This window comes from Tachypleus tridentatus, chromosome 7 (genome assembly GCF_004210375.1).
Source record: "Tachypleus tridentatus isolate NWPU-2018 chromosome 7, ASM421037v1, whole genome shotgun sequence".
NCBI lineage: Eukaryota > Metazoa > Arthropoda > Merostomata > Xiphosura > Limulidae > Tachypleus > Tachypleus tridentatus.
This window is the reverse complement of record NC_134831.1, coordinates 103,754,524-103,774,196: the sequence shown is the minus strand read 5'-3', so window position 1 is coordinate 103,774,196 and position 19,673 is coordinate 103,754,524. Positions and strand designations below refer to the sequence as shown.

Here is a 19,673-nt window from a genome sequence, read left to right as displayed (position 1 = left end):
CAGTTCCTTGAAACATTCCTAGTTAAATTTTGTTTCAGTTTCAGTGCTATGTTTCTATGGTGATTTTATTGATATATTTAAATTTATTATATTTGTGAACTTCAGTGTCACGTAAAGTTTTAAAAAATGTGACTTAATGTGTAAGTAGTTTTTAAAATCTATTCACTAATTTTTGCATTATTTATAAAGCCATTTGTTGTAATTTCTCCATTATAACTAATCATTTGGATATTTGGCAATTTTGAAACTACATTCTTTAGAGTAAAATATTAATTGAAAATCGTTAGGTGAAATAGGGTGAACCTATTTTTATTTGTAAATCAAATTTTGTTTAAAGAAAAGATAACATATAAAATTCATTTTGATTTTTTTCAATACTTGCATCAATTAAAGAAGAATATTATTGCAATTTAGTACAGGTAATGTAAAGTTCGCAATGTCCCTTGGACTGATGGTGTGTTCACGATGTCATGGAGGTTTTCAACCTCAAGAACAAATTGTGAATTCCCAAGGTGAAGTTTGGCATCAAGAATGCTTTGTGTAAGTTGTATGATGTATTTAAGTACTTTTCTTATCAAATACAATTTTTCACATAAAGACATACTCATTTTTATAAAATGTTTCCATTGTAGTAGTTTGTGAGTTTGGTCTTTAGAATGGGAATGATATAACTTATTGATAAACTTTACTGATCAAATGAAAGTTTATTAGAATGTGATATAAATTTTGGATAATGTAGCAGTAAAGAGTGGTTAAGAATTGAAACATTTGTTAAATATTGATCTGAAACTTAAATTAAGTAAGGGAGAGGCATCTTCAGTGTAGCTACTGAAGCAGTTTTAATGTTTTAATCTTGGAGATTGAACGTATGGCTGTATGTTTGAGAAATTTAATATACTGCTATTATAAAGTGTTCAATTAAAAGAAAATTTAATATACAAACAGAATGATTGAGAATGGCAAAATAGAAGGATAGAGATGTCAGAGTATTTTGATAAAAAAGGTATAAATTTATAGTGCAAAAGATTAATATTTTATATATTGTTTTTCAGACTTTTAGTGTGTGTGATTACTTGCCAATCTAGAGTTTATATAGTCAGTTTAGTATTTTTTCTGTTTTGAAGATATTCCTGAACAAACAGGTAATCTTTACGAAGAATTAAAATTAATCTGTATAATGATGATGGAGTAAATTTTAATTTCATTTCACACAGTTTACATTAATAGACTTTTCACAAAATAAACAATTAATAAAATAGCAAGTGTTTTAGTGTTTTAAACTTAATTGTTTTAAATATAAGTGATGTGTTTCATGATTTATGTAAATAAAATGGTAGTTTTCAGGCAGAATTTAGAGGACGGTGATGTATGCACATTGTCGTGTGTTCAGTGGTCTTTATCATCTTTGCAGCAACATCTGTGGACATTGCTTTAGGGTATTTCTGTTCAAAAACCAGCAATAGTTATACTTCATTGTCTTTTACATTATAAGGCAGATATGTGAAGGCTGGTTAAGACTGCTAAGAGATTGAGTTACTGTAGTTTTGACATACTGGATCATTTCTGATAGTCTGTTCTCCTTTGTTTCTGTCACTTAATGTTATTTACAGTGTACTTGTGGAATAACGACTTCTCAAGGTTTTGGATTTTTTACTGAATAATGTTGTTCTGGTTGTACTTTTAATGTTATTTATTTGAATCTCAGAATTTTTGTTAGTGATTGTACAAAAGACCATAGTTAATTTTTAAAAGCTCGGGAAAACAGTGTCATGAAAGGTTTGTGTTATTTATTATCAATAACTAGTATTTTTAATATTTCCTGAAAAGGGAGGCTAAGAAACCAATAACATAATTTATGAAGACCTTGTATACATTATAAGAAAGTTCATCTGGACATTAGACCTTTTAAGAGTTTTCTTGAGACATAAAGTTTGACACAACACAATGTATACAAATCATCATCTGGAATGTTTATTTTATTTATTATTTTGATGTACCAGTTATGAACTACATAAATGTCATTTATTATTAGTGTAAACATTTTTTGTTAAATTGTAAATTATATATGAAGATTTTTTGCTACATTATTGTGAAAACATTCCTGGACATGTGATACAATTGTGATTAAACAATTATCCAAGTCTAATACCAGTTAAAAAAAAGGGGGGGGCATGAATAATGTGCATTTAAACATTATCCCAGAAATACATTTTTCTGGAAGAATTTCTCAAGAAAAAAAAAGAAGTGTGTGGGACGTGTTAATAAACACTTGAGATAAGATTTGTCACATCAGTAGGTACTTGTGAGGAGTGTTTATTCAGTCAAAGCATGTATGAGGAGAGAAAGAATGCAAAAATAAGCTAAAACATTCTATAGCAGATCAAAATTCTAGAAGCTGATCTTAATTGAAATCAGTGTAAATAAAATGTTAACAAATATCAACCCAACTAAGAACCTTCAATGGCATATCTTAGTTAAAATATTTTAAATTATATCGATATGTTTGCTGAAATAGCTCCCAAAACAATTATATTTGATTAAATAGCATTTTTATAAAACCTAAGTCACTTTTTTTAGTGATGGATGTGTACTTCAATTTACCACAAAATATTCATGTGTAGACTAGATTATAAATATGGAGAAGTGATCACTGAAAGTATTAACTCCGTGCTTATAATAAAGCAAGGTTTAGTTTCAGTAATCAGTGTAAGGATATGCATCTCAGAACAACTAATTTTTATTACCATAGGAAGTTTTCAGTGACTGTTGTGTTCTTTCATGTCATAACTAAAGATCACTGCTAAAAATATTATATAAGTGGATGTATAACATGGTAAAGGTGTTTGAATACTTTAAGTTCTTGAATGGCCAGTCTTGGAACATTTACTAATTGTTGTATAGTTGTTTTAATGCACTTATAAAGAACTAAATGCTACTGATAAATAATCTTCACTTATTATTATGTATAGGTGTTGCCAATGCTTCAGACCTTTTCCTAATGGTATATTTTTTGAGGTAAGTAAACAAATACTGTTTTTTTTTTTAAGTTCTCCTCAATGCATTAAGTAAAAATCAGTGGAGGTTATTTGAAGATCACAGTACTGAACAAAATTTGATATTAATGATAAATATAGATAGTATTGTTGACATCGTATTACAGTTTTGTTATTTTCACTCATAAGTTTAATAACTGTACTTAAATTTTGTTTTATTCACAAGATGCAGTTTTATTGTTTATCCATAGGAGTCTAGTTAGAGTTGAGTAGGTGAATAAATATGAATGGTTTGATCTGAAGTGATTAAATTTATATGCACACATCTTGAAAGTATGAACCTGTTTAGTGTCGAGCAGAATTTACGTCTCATATACTGAATAATTACATATTTTCTTTATTTTTAGTTTTTTCATTTGGGTCAGTCATGAAGAAAATTCCATCTTGATAAATATAATATTTTATAATTTGCTACTTTCAATATCTAATGATACTTTTTAAAGTGGTAACTTAAATTGTTTAAAAGATATAGGTAAGAGTCAATATTCTGAACAGTTCTAAAATCAGGTGGTTTTGTAAAAAATATATTATAAAAAGAATTTCATAAAATATAAATTGAAAATTTAATGTTTTAATAAATGTAATTAAAATGTTTTTATGTTGTGCAAATTCTGGGTAAGTAACAGCATTTTGAAAGGTAAATAAACTGCAAACTCTCTTACATTGATGTACATATGTGAATTTCAGAAATTATAGCTGTTAAAGTAAACCTAGCAATTTCACATAACACATGTGTTTGATAAACAAGAAAAAATGTGGAAGTTTGTTATGGTGTAGTATTCAATGTGTATAGGCTTACCTGAAATACAGAGCGTACCACACTATATATTAGAAATTATAAAAAGTCTGAAACTTTCTTTTTCCAGTTTGATGGGAGAAAGTACTGTGAATATGATTTCCAAGTTCTATATGCACCATGTTGTGGAAGATGCAGAGAATTCATTACTGGACGTGTTATTAAAGCTTTGAAGAACAGCTGGCATCCTCACTGTTTTCTTTGCCACCTGTGTCAAGTTCCACTGTCAGACCAAGGATTTTTTAGTAATGCAGGGAGGTATGTCATGTTCTCTCTTTTTGCCACATTGATACATATTGTCTGGCATGAAATGTCCACTGAACCAGCCTTGTATTAGTGAAGGAATGTTAGCCATAATTCTAAATTTATTAAGTATATATACATAAAACATGAAACTTTTAGTAAAATATACAAGTCAAACTCTGAGAAATTAGAATGAAAAATAAAAATTTTTTGTTCTTTATAAATCTTGAATATTGTAGTTGAATAACTTTTAGAACCTCCAAATGTCTTCCACAGGTTTTCAATATATTTGTTTTATTTACCATTAACTCTCTTCAAAACTGTTGTTAAGTCAATCATAGGGTGAAATGAATAGTTGATAATTTTACACAGTGATGTTGAATGGAATTTTGTTAATAGTCATGGCATGCATGTTTTGATCCATATCCATGTACATATGGTTAAACAGTTAAGCATTTGTAATTATCTACAGGTTGCTGTTGATTAATTTGTCTGAGTTAACAAAGCTTGAAAGCCTTTAGACCGAATGACCAACTTGGAATTTTATGATTATTTAAAATTTGCATATATTTTTCCTTAATTAAAAGAAAAATGTAGGATCAAGATATGGAAAATTCTTTATTGTTTGGATCTTTAGAAAGTTTCTAGTACATGAACTACAGCACAAGTGTAATATGATATAAAATTCATAAGCTTCTTAACCTTCTCACTTTAGGAATCCTTTACTGTGCACAACACACAGTTTTAGTATGCTATATTCAAAATTTTATTAAACTACCAATTATTATACCATAAAATCTTATCTAATAATCCATATTTTAATAGATAGATAGTTTTGAATTCTTAATTTTGCAATGCAATATTTAAAAAAATCCTGAATTTCCTTTAGTCTGAAATATTTTCTCTTAGGTATTTCTCTTTACATAGGTATCTTATCTTCTCTATTTTATCCACCACCACTTGAAAAAAATATTACATTAAATGTAAATTATTCACTAAAAAATTTTTATTGCTCAGACAAACCAGTTTTTTTATAACCTTCAATTTTGTTTCTTTACAGAGCTCTGAAATATAAAATTAGACCTCTTGTCACATCTACTTGTCATATTTTCTCTTTCAGGATTTGTTAATTTAATAACCAATAAAAAGTTGAGGTTTTCATTTGTCAAATGACACAGTGTATCACATCATGTTTTAATTAGCTGAGCATCAATTTCTTTTATAATACAGGTTTGGTTACCATGAGAATCATAATGGCTATCTTGATTTATTTGTAACAGCTCTTATTGCTTAGTTTTAAAGCCAGACAAATTGAGAGTGTTTGAGAAAATTGTCTGCTTTTTGCATGTTATTAGTCTATGCTCTTTAGTGCATTATTTAATTAAATAAAAATCTAGTGCATTACTACCATTAGTATAAAAAAATAGGCTTAAGTGTCTTTGACAGTCGACAACAAGAAAAAATAAGATTGGTAAGTACTTTATTTTTTGTTTTTAATGTTTATTTTATATTTATTATAATGTAACAAATTTAAAGTAGGGATCTTTTTAGTTCAGTTAAGATTGGTAAACTAAATATATAAGTTTTGTGAGACACACATGCTAACAACTTGTAGTGACTTGAGTGTAATGCAATTCAATAGCATTATGGGAATTGTATGTGCTTCGAGTGATTTACAAGTTATAATGACATGGATATTAGTTAGACATGGCTAAAAAGGCAATCAAAAGGTTAATAAAACAATACAATTTAATTATAAAGAGGTGTATAACTGTTATGACCTTAAAGCTACTTAAATGAACGTAGTTTCATGTTATTACTTAATCATTCAAAAACGAAAAAAGCGTTATTTTTAATTTTTTTAAATAATTGAGGTTGGTCAAATTGACTATGTATATAGATAGGATAGAGAAAATAACAGGTAAAATATAAAGTTTTACTGAAAAAAAACTTGAAATGTATTTAGGGAGGTTTAAGGGATTATAGAAAGGAAATTTGAGATGAGGAAAAGTATTTTTAATTTTAATATGAAAATTACTTTTCATACAGACTACTTAAAACAAATACTCAAAATATTCATGGACAAATATTTATTTTATTAGAAATATTTCACTAAATATATGATTTTTTTTTGTATGTGAAAGAATTACATTGTCAGCCTAAAGACACTACTAAATTTTATGAAGATATACGCACTAAATTGAAAGTTAGAAGTATTAAATCTGAGATCTTCTAGCAACAAATGGATTATTCCATTAGACTGTAACCAAAGTCCACTTTGTTTTGGGTTTTACAGACCTTGTTTCTTTCCATTGTCTAATATTTTGGTGAAATTGTCTAAGACAATTAACTTGTAATGCCAGACTGTAACAGTTTCTCACTGTTCCATTAATTGCCTTTTTTTTGTGATATTGGTTCCTTTTGTCCTTCATTTTATTTAACTATTGGAATTTTCTCAACATACCAAGCTTGCATTTTCCTTGTTGTGGTTTGCTAGTTACTGTCCACACTTATAGCATTTTACTCTGCTGTTTTTTCTATACTATGCCTGTATAAGTTATAAAATAAAGATGCACTTATTCAAAATCTTTACATATTTAATGTACTTTGGATTTGTATTCCTAGCATTCTCTGGTGACAAGTTTTGTCACCAGTTGTAAAGTTGTACATCTAACAATGTTAAAATTAAGTGGTTAAAAAAATTCTTAACCATATTTATTTGTTTATTCTTAAGTAAAATTATTTTTCAGCTGACAAGTTCTTCCCATAACTTAGTGTTATTTTTCTGTGTTGTGTGTTGACACTATAAAATATATTCGACTTTCCCCTGTGTCCATTTCTTCAGTGTTTTATGAGAGATGTGTTTGTGTGTATGCATATTTGTACAATTGTTCATTGATAATTGTTATTATGAATGACATCTAATGAAGCTTTGATGTTTTGTACAGTGAATTATGTAGCCTGAAAGAAATGCCTTTTATCATTTTTTGGAAGAGAATTTTAAATTTTTAGTTTCTTTGAAGTTATGATAAAATGTTTTTACCCTTACTTTCTTATAGAGCACTGTGTCATGATTGCAATACCAAAGAAAAGGCAGCTTTTAGTGGAAGGTTATTTGTGTTAAATGTCGGTGAGTACATTAAGTGTCTGCAGTGAAAACAATGTACATTTGTTACTGAAATGACAGTTCTGTTTTTCTATCATTTAAGCAAACCAACTAATTTTTATTCAGCTTAAAGAAAAAGTTTTGAAAATGTTTTAGTTTATAAAGCTCAAATAAAATAATTTTTATAATTTTCAAAAGTATTTTGTTCAATGCAGTAAGTTTTGTACAGATTTTTTGTCAAAAATGTATAAAATAAGTAATTGATGGATTTTCAATGTGAACCTTTTACTTTTATAACAAACTCCTGTTGGCTTTTTCACTGGACCATTCTGGCTTATTTGCAAGTATGGTGGGATTTCCTATACATACTTAACAGTGAAAGTTCCTGTCTTAGTTCTCAATCTCTCTGTGAAAACACCATACATGTAAAGAAAACAGCTTTCAGATTCAGGGCATAAAATTCACTTTTGAAAATTTATGTTGAGCATTCTTAGGTGTTACAATTATGAAGGTATATCTATCTATTACACAAAAGTGTGGTTGGAAAATTGTTCTTGTTACCTCCATCATTAGACCTTCTGTTCCTGAATTTTACTTGCTTCATCTGATCGATGCTCAGTTCGAGGCCTGTTACTTCGTTGTTAAGTCTGTTATTCTGTTCTATCTTCCTTTGAGGAGAATAAGATTTCTTTCTCATCACACATCCATTCAAGGGAAATAGTTAATCTAAAGCATATAAAACTGTGAAACAAAACATTTTACTCTTATCTTCTGTGTCCAACTATATTGAACTGAAATGGTCTGTTGGTATGAACTATGCATTTTCTGAAATGGATAAAGTTTGATGGTTTTCTGATTATGTTGTGTGCAATGCATAAAGAGCAACTGTCTGTATATTGTCTATGGCTCTTTACTTATTTTTGACTGATCCATCTAGCCACCCACCCATCCATTCATAAATTCATCTTTTTTCCACTAATTACTCCAGAATTGTTTTGTTTGACATTTACATGTTCTTCCTGCACTGCTATAAATTTCTTACAAGCTGGATGGTGTAAAACTTGGGCAAACCTCTGTAGACAGCTAGGTTACTGTCTTGCAGACACAAGTGAATAGTTGGTATGAAAAGGAATGTTCAGGCAATATTATTCTGATATTTCAATTTAAGGAAAGAATCATGTATATCTGTTCTATGAATGCTAAGTGTACGCTCCTATCCTTTTGTTTTGGGTTTTATAGCCTCCATCTGCCAGGTATGGTTTTGATGTTCCCACCTTTTTCAGAGTTGATGGGGTTGGCCTGCCAGCTATTCATGTTGTCTTCCTCTTTTAAGTTTTTTGAATACAAGTGTTTTTGTTGTAAAATGTGTACTAAAATGCCCACTTGTGCATTTTGTAATAATGGGTAGAAAATCCAGTGTAGAGCATTTGTATTTTGGTATTTATTGTAACTACTGGCACATCTAGGTGATATTATAGTTAGGAAATCCAGTGTAGAGTGTTTGTATACATTGTATATGCCATTGTGACCAATGACGTCCATGGTATATTACAGTTAGTAACTCTAATGTAAAATATTTGTATTTTGGTATCTATGTGTTATTATCACTAGCACATGTAGTTTATTGAAAAATTATAAGTAATTAAAATGACTGAACATGATTTCTCCACAAGGGGGCAGATGGTTTCATAAAATATTAATTGAAAAATATTCTTATTTTAAAATTTATTAGTAGAGTTAAATAAATTTAAGTTTTCAGTTTACACTGTTTTCTGTTTCAATTTAAGATCATGACTTTTTAAGGAGTTTTAAAAGTATGTAATATATATGTGATATAAAATGAAAAGAAATATAAACATTTTGCTTAGGCTTATATTTATTTTGATGCTATTTACTATCTCAATCATTTAAGTTGTATTTGAATACCAGAGTTGACTCTATTGTGTTGTAATATGATATTCAGTCTTTATTTTCATGTGTTTATTTTTACTTTATTCAGTGGTGTTATAGATGAAGATCCATTACAGATATCAGATGAGACTTACCATCCATATCATTTTAACTGTTCCAAATGTGGGTAAGTACAAGGTTTTAATCTTCTGAACTGTGCTGTGTGTGTTGTGTGTGTGTGTGTTTGTGAGAGATATACAACAACAAAGATCTTATGACTTTTCTAAGTGTAATATATTTGAACCTGTTACCTGATAAAGTTATTTCACAAGTGAAGATACTATCTACACATGTGGTCTTAGAAATCCACTTATGAAGAATTTCATTACTAAAAGTTGTATATTTAATTTCATATTTTACTATATTTGCATACTTGATGTATGATGATAAGTGTGTGAATTGTTTCTAATTAGTAAATCCATTGCAAGATCTTTCTATTTTATTATGATTACTAACATATCCTGGTGTATTATAGTTATAAAATCAAGTATTTGTATTTTGGTATTTCATTGTTATGTTATTTTCTTCTGTTATTCAAACATGATTATTCAGTTATGTCAACTTTTCTCAACAGAATTTTATTACCATTTAAAAAATGAATCTTAATTGTGTGCAAAATGAGTAAGTTCTTATTTTATACAGTTTTGTAGTTTCTCCTTATCATAAGCATTTTCCTCCTTGCATTTATAGTAATATTGGTAATTTGAGTTTCTAACTTGTATGAAATCATAAACTGTGTACTTGAACAAACATCACAAACATCAAATTTGAACCAAAACTGCATTTAATGTATAAAAAATTGATATTTAGGATTTTTTTTTGTATTATTTTGTATTTTGTATTATTTACTTTTAAATTGAGAAATTAACGTATGATACTAAAATATAAAACATAACCTACACTTTGATGCCAGACTTATTGACATACAGTGATAAAATTGCATTTCAGTAAAATATTGAATGTAAGTCTACAAGTGACAGTGACAATGTGCTCACTGACCTCTACTCAAACCAAAATCTTTCTAGTAGAGTTAACCAGACTTGTATGATGTATGTAAACTAGCTGGAAAAGTTCAACTTAAAACCTCACTCAGTATACATAAGCTAATAGCAAATCTTACAAAAAATTCAACCATGGAGACCTGCAAAGCTTGTAATTGAAAGTGGAAATTTGGAAATTATAGGTTTGAATTGAACAAACACTGATAAATCTTTGGAGTTTAATAAACTACTAGGAAAGGAACCATATGGTACAATAAAAAAAGTATGTTTTTATAAAAAGAAATTTATATAAGGGTAGAATGTTTAGTAAAGGGATAAATACACATTTGAAATGTTGAAATTCAATTAAGAAAACTTGTAGAAACCAAATAAAGCAAGAAAAATGTTTCTGAATGCCTATAAAAATTTACTGCACATTTTAAAGTGTTAGTTCTATTTACAATTTTATTTACTTGTTCATTTTTTTTATTCACAAAAATCACTTTACTATATACCAGAGTATTTTAATGAAGAATAGCACGATAGGTGTGATGAATGAGTTAATTGCTGTATGAAGAGTTACTGAATCAAAGCTCTTTCTTTTGATATTTCAGAGAGAATTGACATCAGATGCCGAATGGTAAAGAGAGCTGTACTGGATTATGTCATGACACCATGGGAATACCCATCTGTGGTGCCTGTCATCGACCAATAGAAGAGAGTTGTGCATGCTGGGGAAACAATGGCATGTTGATAAATATGTCTTTATCAACCATTATATGAAGTTTAGTGACTTCATCATTTTAAATACATGTTGTGATAGTTTCCAAAGTATGATATTCCATCCTGCAAGGGATTTTGCCTTGAACTGTTGGCATTGTAAGGCTTAGTTCTTTGTTTCTTGTCATTATTTCTGTTGTTATATTAGACTCTAGGAAGTAAGTTTAAAGCAATTTTAATATTAGGCAGTGTATTTTAATTTTATAATATATAAACTGAATTGGAACATAGTTGATTTTTTAATTGGATGTGAATCTAGTTGGAAGTAAAATGAGGTTGGTATTACAGTAAAAAAATTGTGTGGACTTGTTTAGCACAATTTTATTTCATATGTAAGAAGAATTTTTTCTAATTCTAAAGTATCATACGTTGATACAAAGCACTGTTTTAATAAACACAACAATCAGATAATGTAATTTAAAAGTAGATGTATTTAATTTTTCCTTCAACAGCTAAAGGCTAAAATCTTAGCCATACATGAGAATGACAGAATATAGCTCAGTGAAAGAACAAGAATAATCTCTACATTAAACATCAAATATCAGTTTTATTCAGGATTCTGTTCAGGATATATCTGCTGATTAAAAAGTTAAAAAACAGCAAATACCTTTGAAATGGATTAAATTTTGTAATCTATATGGTATATTTTGCTTTACAGCAGTTTATGAAACTAAATCTAAGCCACTTGTAATGAAACTATTTTTGAATACTGTGAAAGAATTTAATTAAAATATTCCCACGTGGCCTCAGGTTGTAAATTTTCCTCAGGTCAGTTGGTGAAATTTTAAGATAAATCTGTATGAACATTTGGCACTATTGATGTTGCGCAATCTCTGCAGCATCCTCACCACCTGGATTCTTTGAAATTATTATGATGATGTATAATGATTTTAAGCCATTGTTGATGGTTATATTTAATAAACATGATAGAACATTTTTCATTTATTGTGTGTTAGGTTGGAATGAGTGTAATTACATGATAAACAGTGGTACATTAATTGATTAACTTGTATTATGGCTGTATTAAATATATATACATAGACAAAATCATCCTGATGGTTTTATATACAAAAACCATGACTTCTTAACACTCATAAATTTCCAGATGGTATGTATCAGATTGTTTATATTTTATAAATAGAACATTATAATAAATGGCTGTATAGGCTGTATTGCATGGAATCAGAATCAGATGCTGGGCTTCCCTTAAGTAGGTGAACTGCCGTTATTTCCAAGTCATATATTTGAGTAGGCGGTTGCGATAAAACCAGCAAACAAAACTTCATAAAACCTTAACTATGAGATTTGGGCCATTCTAAGTTAAAGGGATCACACACATTTGCCCATTTGGGTTAAACTACACAGCTGTGATACAGCTGAAAATTTGTTAAAATAGATTATTTCTTGCTACGGTTTAAACTTTGTTTACAGCAATACTCAGGTTAAATTCAGTTAAACACCACTGGGTTACCATTTGTTTTTTCAGACATTTGTAACACTTTCCTTGTTGATATTTTGTAGCCACTGCATTTTCACATCCTATCCTTAGAGATTGTAGCTAACATGTTCTTCATTAAAACATCTGTCTGACATTATGAGTTGTAACATCTAATGGAAAAGGTATGTTATTTCTGCACCTTCAATAAATTATTTTATCATTGTTTGCAGAAGATAAAACATATTTAGCTACTTCTAACTTCGATCCTTTTATCCTAAGCACCTTTGGAATAAAAAATTTTCCTCCAGCTGTCATCAGGGAAAGAAGTGGTTTAGGATTTTGGTTTTATTCATTAAATGAACACAATCAATGTAATGCCATTAGGGCTCAGTTGTGGTGGCAAAAGCTGAATGTAATGTAGGATTTTACTTTGATGTAATAAGTGAACTCAATACTCTGTAACATATAAACTGATAAACAAAAATCATGGTTTTCATTAATATTGCCACAAATTAAAGTGATGTAATATGTATATAAAATAGTTTATCTAATCTTTCTAGAGCTAGCAGTCTGGGCTTCTATTCTGTAGAAAAAAACAGTATAATAATATTTGTTGTGTTAATTTAAATATTTTTTACTAGATTGTAAACTAAAGGCATATGCATATTATCTTCAAAAGGGGGATGGTCACATGGATGGGTTTCCTATCTTAACCACTTGCACCACTGTGTAGTAGTGTGTTACCTGTCAGTCAACAGACACTAAAATGGAATCACATAAGGGATGCTAAATGTTGTAGTTTGTACTGCTGTGGTATTAATAAAATATGTACTTACCATGAATCATGAGAAAGAATTATGCTTTTCAGGCTACAACACAGGATGACATATGAACTTCAAAAGCAAAAGTAAAATATTTATTACTCTTAATTTTGGTTTATTTACTCTTAAAACATAATGCTTTCAGGGACCCTGTGGAAGTACATTTAGCTGTATGTATTAAATAGGTTTGAGGCTTAGAGATATGCATTTTTTAAATGTTTGTGTCTATTGCTAGACTTCCACAGCTCAGAATTTTCAGGAATTTGCTCAGTTCTGTAGAAATTTACTAGAAGTGTTTGTCTAGAAATAGAACAATTGATGAGAAAAAAAACAAACTTTGTTCAACAGGTAAAGTGTAATGGTAAAACTTTTATTTCTCAGACAGATCTTGTTGTTCTGAGTGTTGAGTAATATTAATTTCACTCTTAAAGAGAGACTGTAAATGGCCTTTTTCAATTTCAGCATTTTGTATGTGCCAAGTGTGAGAAACATTTTTTGGGTCATCGTCACTATGAAAAAGAGGCCTTGCGACTGTGAAACACATTATCATCAGCTGTTTGGAAACCTTTGTTTTGTTTGCAATAATGTAATATTAGGTGATGGTAAGTCTAGATTTTGTTTGCAATTTAATATGTAATTTTACAACACTATGCAGTCTTTTATTTGTCTTTACTGAAGAATATGTAGAGATTGTTAAAAAAATAAAAAATAGTTGACATCAGTATGGTAGCAGTCCAGTGAGTAGATAAATAGAAAAGAGTAGAGGTAAAACGTTTTTTTTGGTTTTATTTATTGAAAAGTTGATGAAGTTGTTTGTTACATTGTTAATAACAATTACAGATTGTAATATGACATATAAAGACAGTTATATCCGTAATATAAGAATACAATTTAGTTATTAAAGGAACTGGTATGTGTTGTTTATCAAAAATAGTGATTAGGGTAGAATAACTTGTCTGTTTGTGACCTGTTAAATCATTTTTTGATAGGTAAGTAAATTAGCCATGTAAGTATTGGTACTGGTACTACTTGAAGAAAATATTTTGTTGCAGTATCACATTAAAATGTTTACTTAAAAAAACAAAAACATTTTTACACTTGTTGGCAGTGAAAAATATGAAACAGAAGAACTTAATACAATATTGGGTGTTTTTAGAGTGGAATCCATTAATCATTTGTTAGGAAAAGAAAAATTTGTGTATGCAATTGTTTTACTTTCAAATTAGTAAAAAACTTAATTATAACTTTAATTTACTAGGGTTACCTGTGATTATATGTTATAATATTACAATAGAATGGCTTATTTATGGTCTGAATGATGTGCAGTCTGCAAAAATAAGTATATGGCTTCACCAAATGTCGAGATAATTAAGCTGTTTAACATAACATAGACATGATTGTTTATTTTGGATTGGATTTTATTCTAAATACATTATTGTAAACTCTAACTCTTCTTTAGTTAGTTATGCTCATTAGTAAGTGTTTATATTTTTAGTTATGATCTATGATTGATCAAAAATAATGATGCTCATTCAACATTCACTACATGTAAAGAAAAATGTGCTATTTTACACAAGATATTAGAGATGAATCACACTATTATTTTTAGATTACATGGGAATTTTTTAAAATAAATTCACAAAGTACAGGTAAGCTAATAGATTTTATAATTCTTTATTATAAAATTAATGTGAAACCTCAGTTGTGACAGTATGTCTCACCTCTTTAACTTTAAACCCCCCCACCCCACCCTGGGCACATCAGTATGATTGCAAACTTATAATGCTAGAAACTGGGTTTGTGTAGCTTTGTGCTTAACTGAAAGAAACATGCAGACAAAAAACTTGTACATGGTCTTTGCTACAATTTTATTGTTTTTCTAATTATTCTTTCTACATATTTATATATATGATACATATGTATAAAGTAATACTACTCTATATTTAAAATATAGTGGCCTGATGTGTAGGCTTAGTTTTTAAATTACATAATTACAAGACCTGTGGGTAAAATATTTTGATAAATAGTTGTATTTTGCATAGTAGCTTTCTTATATCTACTTTGTGAAAATAAATTTTAAGGAGAAACCTGAAAGTAAACATTCTTCTTAGACTGCTAAATTACATATTATACTAGTCATTCCATTAGGCAGTCATTACATATTTCACATGTATTATATGTACTGAAACCTAAATATATATGTTTAGGATAGAAAGAAAGATTTTCACAAGTTTTGAAACCAAAACATCTTCAGCAAAACTAACTGTTAATTTTTTGAATATGAAATAAAGCAATATTATAGACTGCAGATGCACAATCAAAGATTCATTCAAGTAGAATTAGAACTGCATGTATTAAGTTGTAAAAATATATGAAACATTTTATTATTTTTATTTTGAGCATATTGTGCTGTTGTATCTTGAGAGTTTTAACTAACAAAGAGTTTATCTTCTCAGGCGATACCTCACCTTCTCATATGTAATAGCATCTCTGCATACATCAATAATATTTGCATACCATTAGTATCAAATCCTACCACAAAATTGTACATCTAACATGAACTGTGATGGTATGTGATGACATAATCAGTGAAAGTAGCAATTCATCGATGAGGAGGGTAGCCTTCTTGCATAGTGACTCAAGTAATGAAATGTTGGAAACATGTTATTGTTTGAATAAGTACAAATGGTAATTCCTAGGCTAATGTGCTACATGTGTAACACTTTCAGAATAAAATTTTTATCCTAGATAGTATGTGCTATTTTGTAATTGCTTTTGTTGTAAAGTACAAAATGGCCATTATTTCCTTTAAACTTTGCTTTTGTGACCTGGATAAAGAAATTTAGAAATTAACCTATTTTCTATGTAAAAAAGCAAATGCATTTTCATTTACATAAGGTCTGAATACAACAACATATGAATCAAGATTTACATGTATTTGCACTAAAGTTATACAAAAATGCTTAAAAGTGAGTAGTTTTTTGAGATTTGAAACTGTAATGTAAATCACTTTCACGTATCAGCCCTAAATAGTCTCCCATCATGTTTTTTTTGTTATATGCTCCTCTCTGATCAAGTCATTGAGATGTCTTTGGTTGGGGTTGTACAGGTTTTCTCTCACCAGGCCATCTGAAATTGTAATCTGGATATTCAACGTCTACCTCCTCCTCTGATTTGTTGCTCTCTTCTGAGGATGGCTGCTTTCTCTCTGGCAGAGTGGGTACAGGGAGCTCAGGGCAGTGTAGCACTGGGGCAATGGATGATGGAAAGTCTGGATACATGATAGAAGATGCATTTTGCAAGCCCGACATTTGGAAGGGTCCACCAAAAAGTAACAATTGTAACAATTGCTTGAGTGGTCAGTGGGTTCACTCCAAATTCTTGGAATAGTGAATTTCATGGCTCTCTTTTCCCCTCTGTACCATCCTGCAAAGCAAAATAAAATTATCACAGATAAATTTATTTCATTCACAACTATTCAATGTGGGTTAGGTTACAAAATATATTGTGATATTTTATCTATACTATTGGAAATAAAAAAAAAAATTTAAATTTTAAAAGGTCTAAGATGTGTATAATACAGGGTGTTCAGAAAGTCACTTATATATTTTATTAACAAACATGTTTCAATATAGAATACAGGAGAGTAAATATGAATGACAATTATAAACAATGTTGAAAGTGACCCTGTTATCATCAATACAGGCCTGGAGCCTTATTTTGTTTCTAAACACCTTTATCAGTTGCTGGGTTGAAATAGACTGAATAAAATATGATTACAAGACTGCACAGTGACTTTCTGAACACCCGTATAAAATCTTGCTATTCAAGTAAGCAAAATTGTTTGTCTTACCTTCTAGAGTTTTGCAGTGCTCGCGCCGGTAAAATGAGGTGCCCAGGGTTTGTCTTGATCCTCGCGAGACATGCTGAAATATGCCTTGTAGGCTTCATACATTTCAGCAAGTGCTGTCTCAGAGAACTGTTTTGATCTTGTCTTGATAAATTGGCCACATACATGAATGCATCTGGAGAATGCTTGCAGCTTCTATCAAGATAGGTCTATATGTTTACTTAGGCAGCTAGAACTAAACTGAAGTGGTGAGTGGTGAGCTCCTGTATATATACATTACTGTGGAATTTTTTAGAAAATTCTAAAGGTTCTTGAAAATTCTCATAAGTTTGAGAAAATGTTTTATCAGCTACTCAACATCTCTACCTGGAATGTTCTGGAAAATGGGTAAATTTGAAAATTTCATTACTCTGGTCACAAAGCAAAGTTGAAGAAAAAATAGGTCTTTTCTCATTTACTTTAGGCATAAGCAAGTGGAAAATAACACTTTCTGCAGGAACAAGAAAAAGTAAAAAATTTTGTTTACAGTGTAATTCAATAATGCATGCATTTATTATTAGAGATAACAAGCACTTATAAAGAATTTCTAACAGTGTCAGTTGATTTCAGTTATCTAAGGGATCATTAATTGTTCAACTGTATGGATAGGAATAAATGGAGTTTTTGTTGTACATATTTGTGTTTGAGTAATACATTTATGACATTTTAAAATGTATAAATGTCACAAAATGTGTAATGATAATAAAGTGGTTCTGAAATGCACAATATTTTGTTCTACAAAATACATTGTAATAGTTTATAATATTCTAGCTCAGACCTAATGATATTTTCTACTATTTCTGTTTTGTTCTTAGCTATAACAGTTTTTTCAAAAAAAACCTGGTGTATCAACCACTTTAGCTGTTCATTCTGTGATGGAAAACTCACCAAAGTAAGTTTGCATTTTGTGGTTTTCATATGGGCATTTTATATTTCTAATAACCACCAATTCACTCCTGTAGATGGATGTATCTTTGACAAGTTTGATGTGAAGGTTTGTGGGTCTATCACTATAACAACATTTTCTAAATGGCGAATGATCATGTATACTGTGAAATGATAAATAAATAATATAGATTTTCTTATGTTAAAATCCTATAAAATCTAAAGGGTGTGGTGTCTTTAATTTTAGTTTTTTCTAAGGTTACAAATTCATCTAAACAGCTTTTCAGGCATTATGGCCTGAACAGCAATCACTAGTGGATTACCAATAATTCATTCATCATTGGTGTGACATTTTTCATATTATATTTTGAAAAAAACATAGTACACTGCTGGCCAATTTTAAGGCCAATGAACATAAAGAAAAAAAATATGCATTTTGTGTTGTTAGGCTCAACAACTTAATTAAGTAGAGCTTCAAAGATGACAATAAGAAAGGGAAAATAAAATAAAAACTTTAGCATTTAATAGGGAAAATGTGAACACTATGATATAGCCTAAATACTAGCTAGTCAAAGTTTAAGACCATACTGAAACAAAGTGTTAATCGGTAAACATGTAGCGAAATTTAGTCATTTGTGTTCAAGCATTGGCGTTGTCAGCATCTCCACTGATATCTCCTGTGTTGCATTGGGTAAAAAACATGGCAAAGGCTAAAGGTTGACTGATTGAATGTGGTAAGGTGTCAAGCTGCAAAAGCAAGGTCTCTCAGCATGCCATAGCTGGTGAGATTGGGCACAGTAAAACTGCTGTTGCAAATTTCTTAAAAGACCCTGAGGGATATGGATGAGAATTTCAAGTGATTGGCCCAAAGAAAATTTCACCGGCATTGAGCAGGAGAATTTAGGGTTATCCAGCAAGACACCATTTGATCGTTGGACAGATTAAGGCCCTTCTGGACGCCAGAATGCAGCTCAAGAACAATAAGGCGGCATCTATGAAAGAAAAGCTTTAAAACACAAGTCTTCCAAAGGCCACATCTCCTTCCATACCACGCAAACAGCTCTATTAAATTTTGCTGAGAAATTTTAAACATGGGGATGCAAAGTGAAGAAGGTTTTGTTCTCTGATGAAAAAAATTTAACTTGGATGGTCCAGATGGTTTCCAATGTTACTGACGCGATGGGGATATCCTACTGGAGCCACTTTCTACACAATACAATGGAGGAGGTTTACATCATGATCTGGGGTGCTTTCTCCTTCATGGAACAATGGAGCTTCAGGTTGTGCAGGGGCGTCAAACAGCAACTGACTACATTGGCATGTTGAAGAGAGCATCCTTATTGACTGAAAGCCCTCACTTGTGTGGAAATGATTGGATCTTTCAGCAGGACAACACTGCAATCCAGCCTGCAGGACAAAGGACTTTTCATGGCAAATAATGTGATTCGTTTGGACCATCTATGTTACCGAGCTGAACTCCATTTAAAATGTTTGGGAGTGGATGGCAAAGGTAGTAATAGTATAATGGACGTCAATTCCAAACAGTGCATGATCTTCGTGAAGCCATCTTCACCACTTGGAATGACATTCCAGCCACCTTCTGCAAGCGCTTATATGAGCCATGCCAAAGTGAATTTTTGCAGTTATTGTAATGACTGTGTGCAACTCACTACTGAGACCTCTTGTTGGGCATTTCCCACCCTGTTTAGTTTTTTTTGGTATGGTCTTAAAT

At 30.1% G+C, this 19,673-nt stretch overlaps 1 pseudogene across 1 annotated transcript in view; it reads left to right on the top strand.

Moving 5' to 3' along the window:
* LOC143257747 (LIM and senescent cell antigen-like-containing domain protein 1) overlaps positions 1–18,116 on the top strand; it is a 29,392-nt pseudogene extending 11,276 nt beyond the window's left edge. Inside the window, exons 2-9 of the transcript XR_013031993.1 lie at positions 415–540; positions 2,970–3,015; positions 3,920–4,107; positions 7,152–7,222; positions 9,198–9,275; positions 10,745–10,849; positions 13,601–13,769; positions 18,019–18,116. The product of XR_013031993.1 is annotated as an LIM and senescent cell antigen-like-containing domain protein 1 (transcript). The remainder of the gene's footprint in view (positions 1–414; positions 541–2,969; positions 3,016–3,919; positions 4,108–7,151; positions 7,223–9,197; positions 9,276–10,744; positions 10,850–13,600; positions 13,770–18,018) is intronic.
* The last annotated feature ends 1,557 nt before the right edge of the window (positions 18,117–19,673 follow it).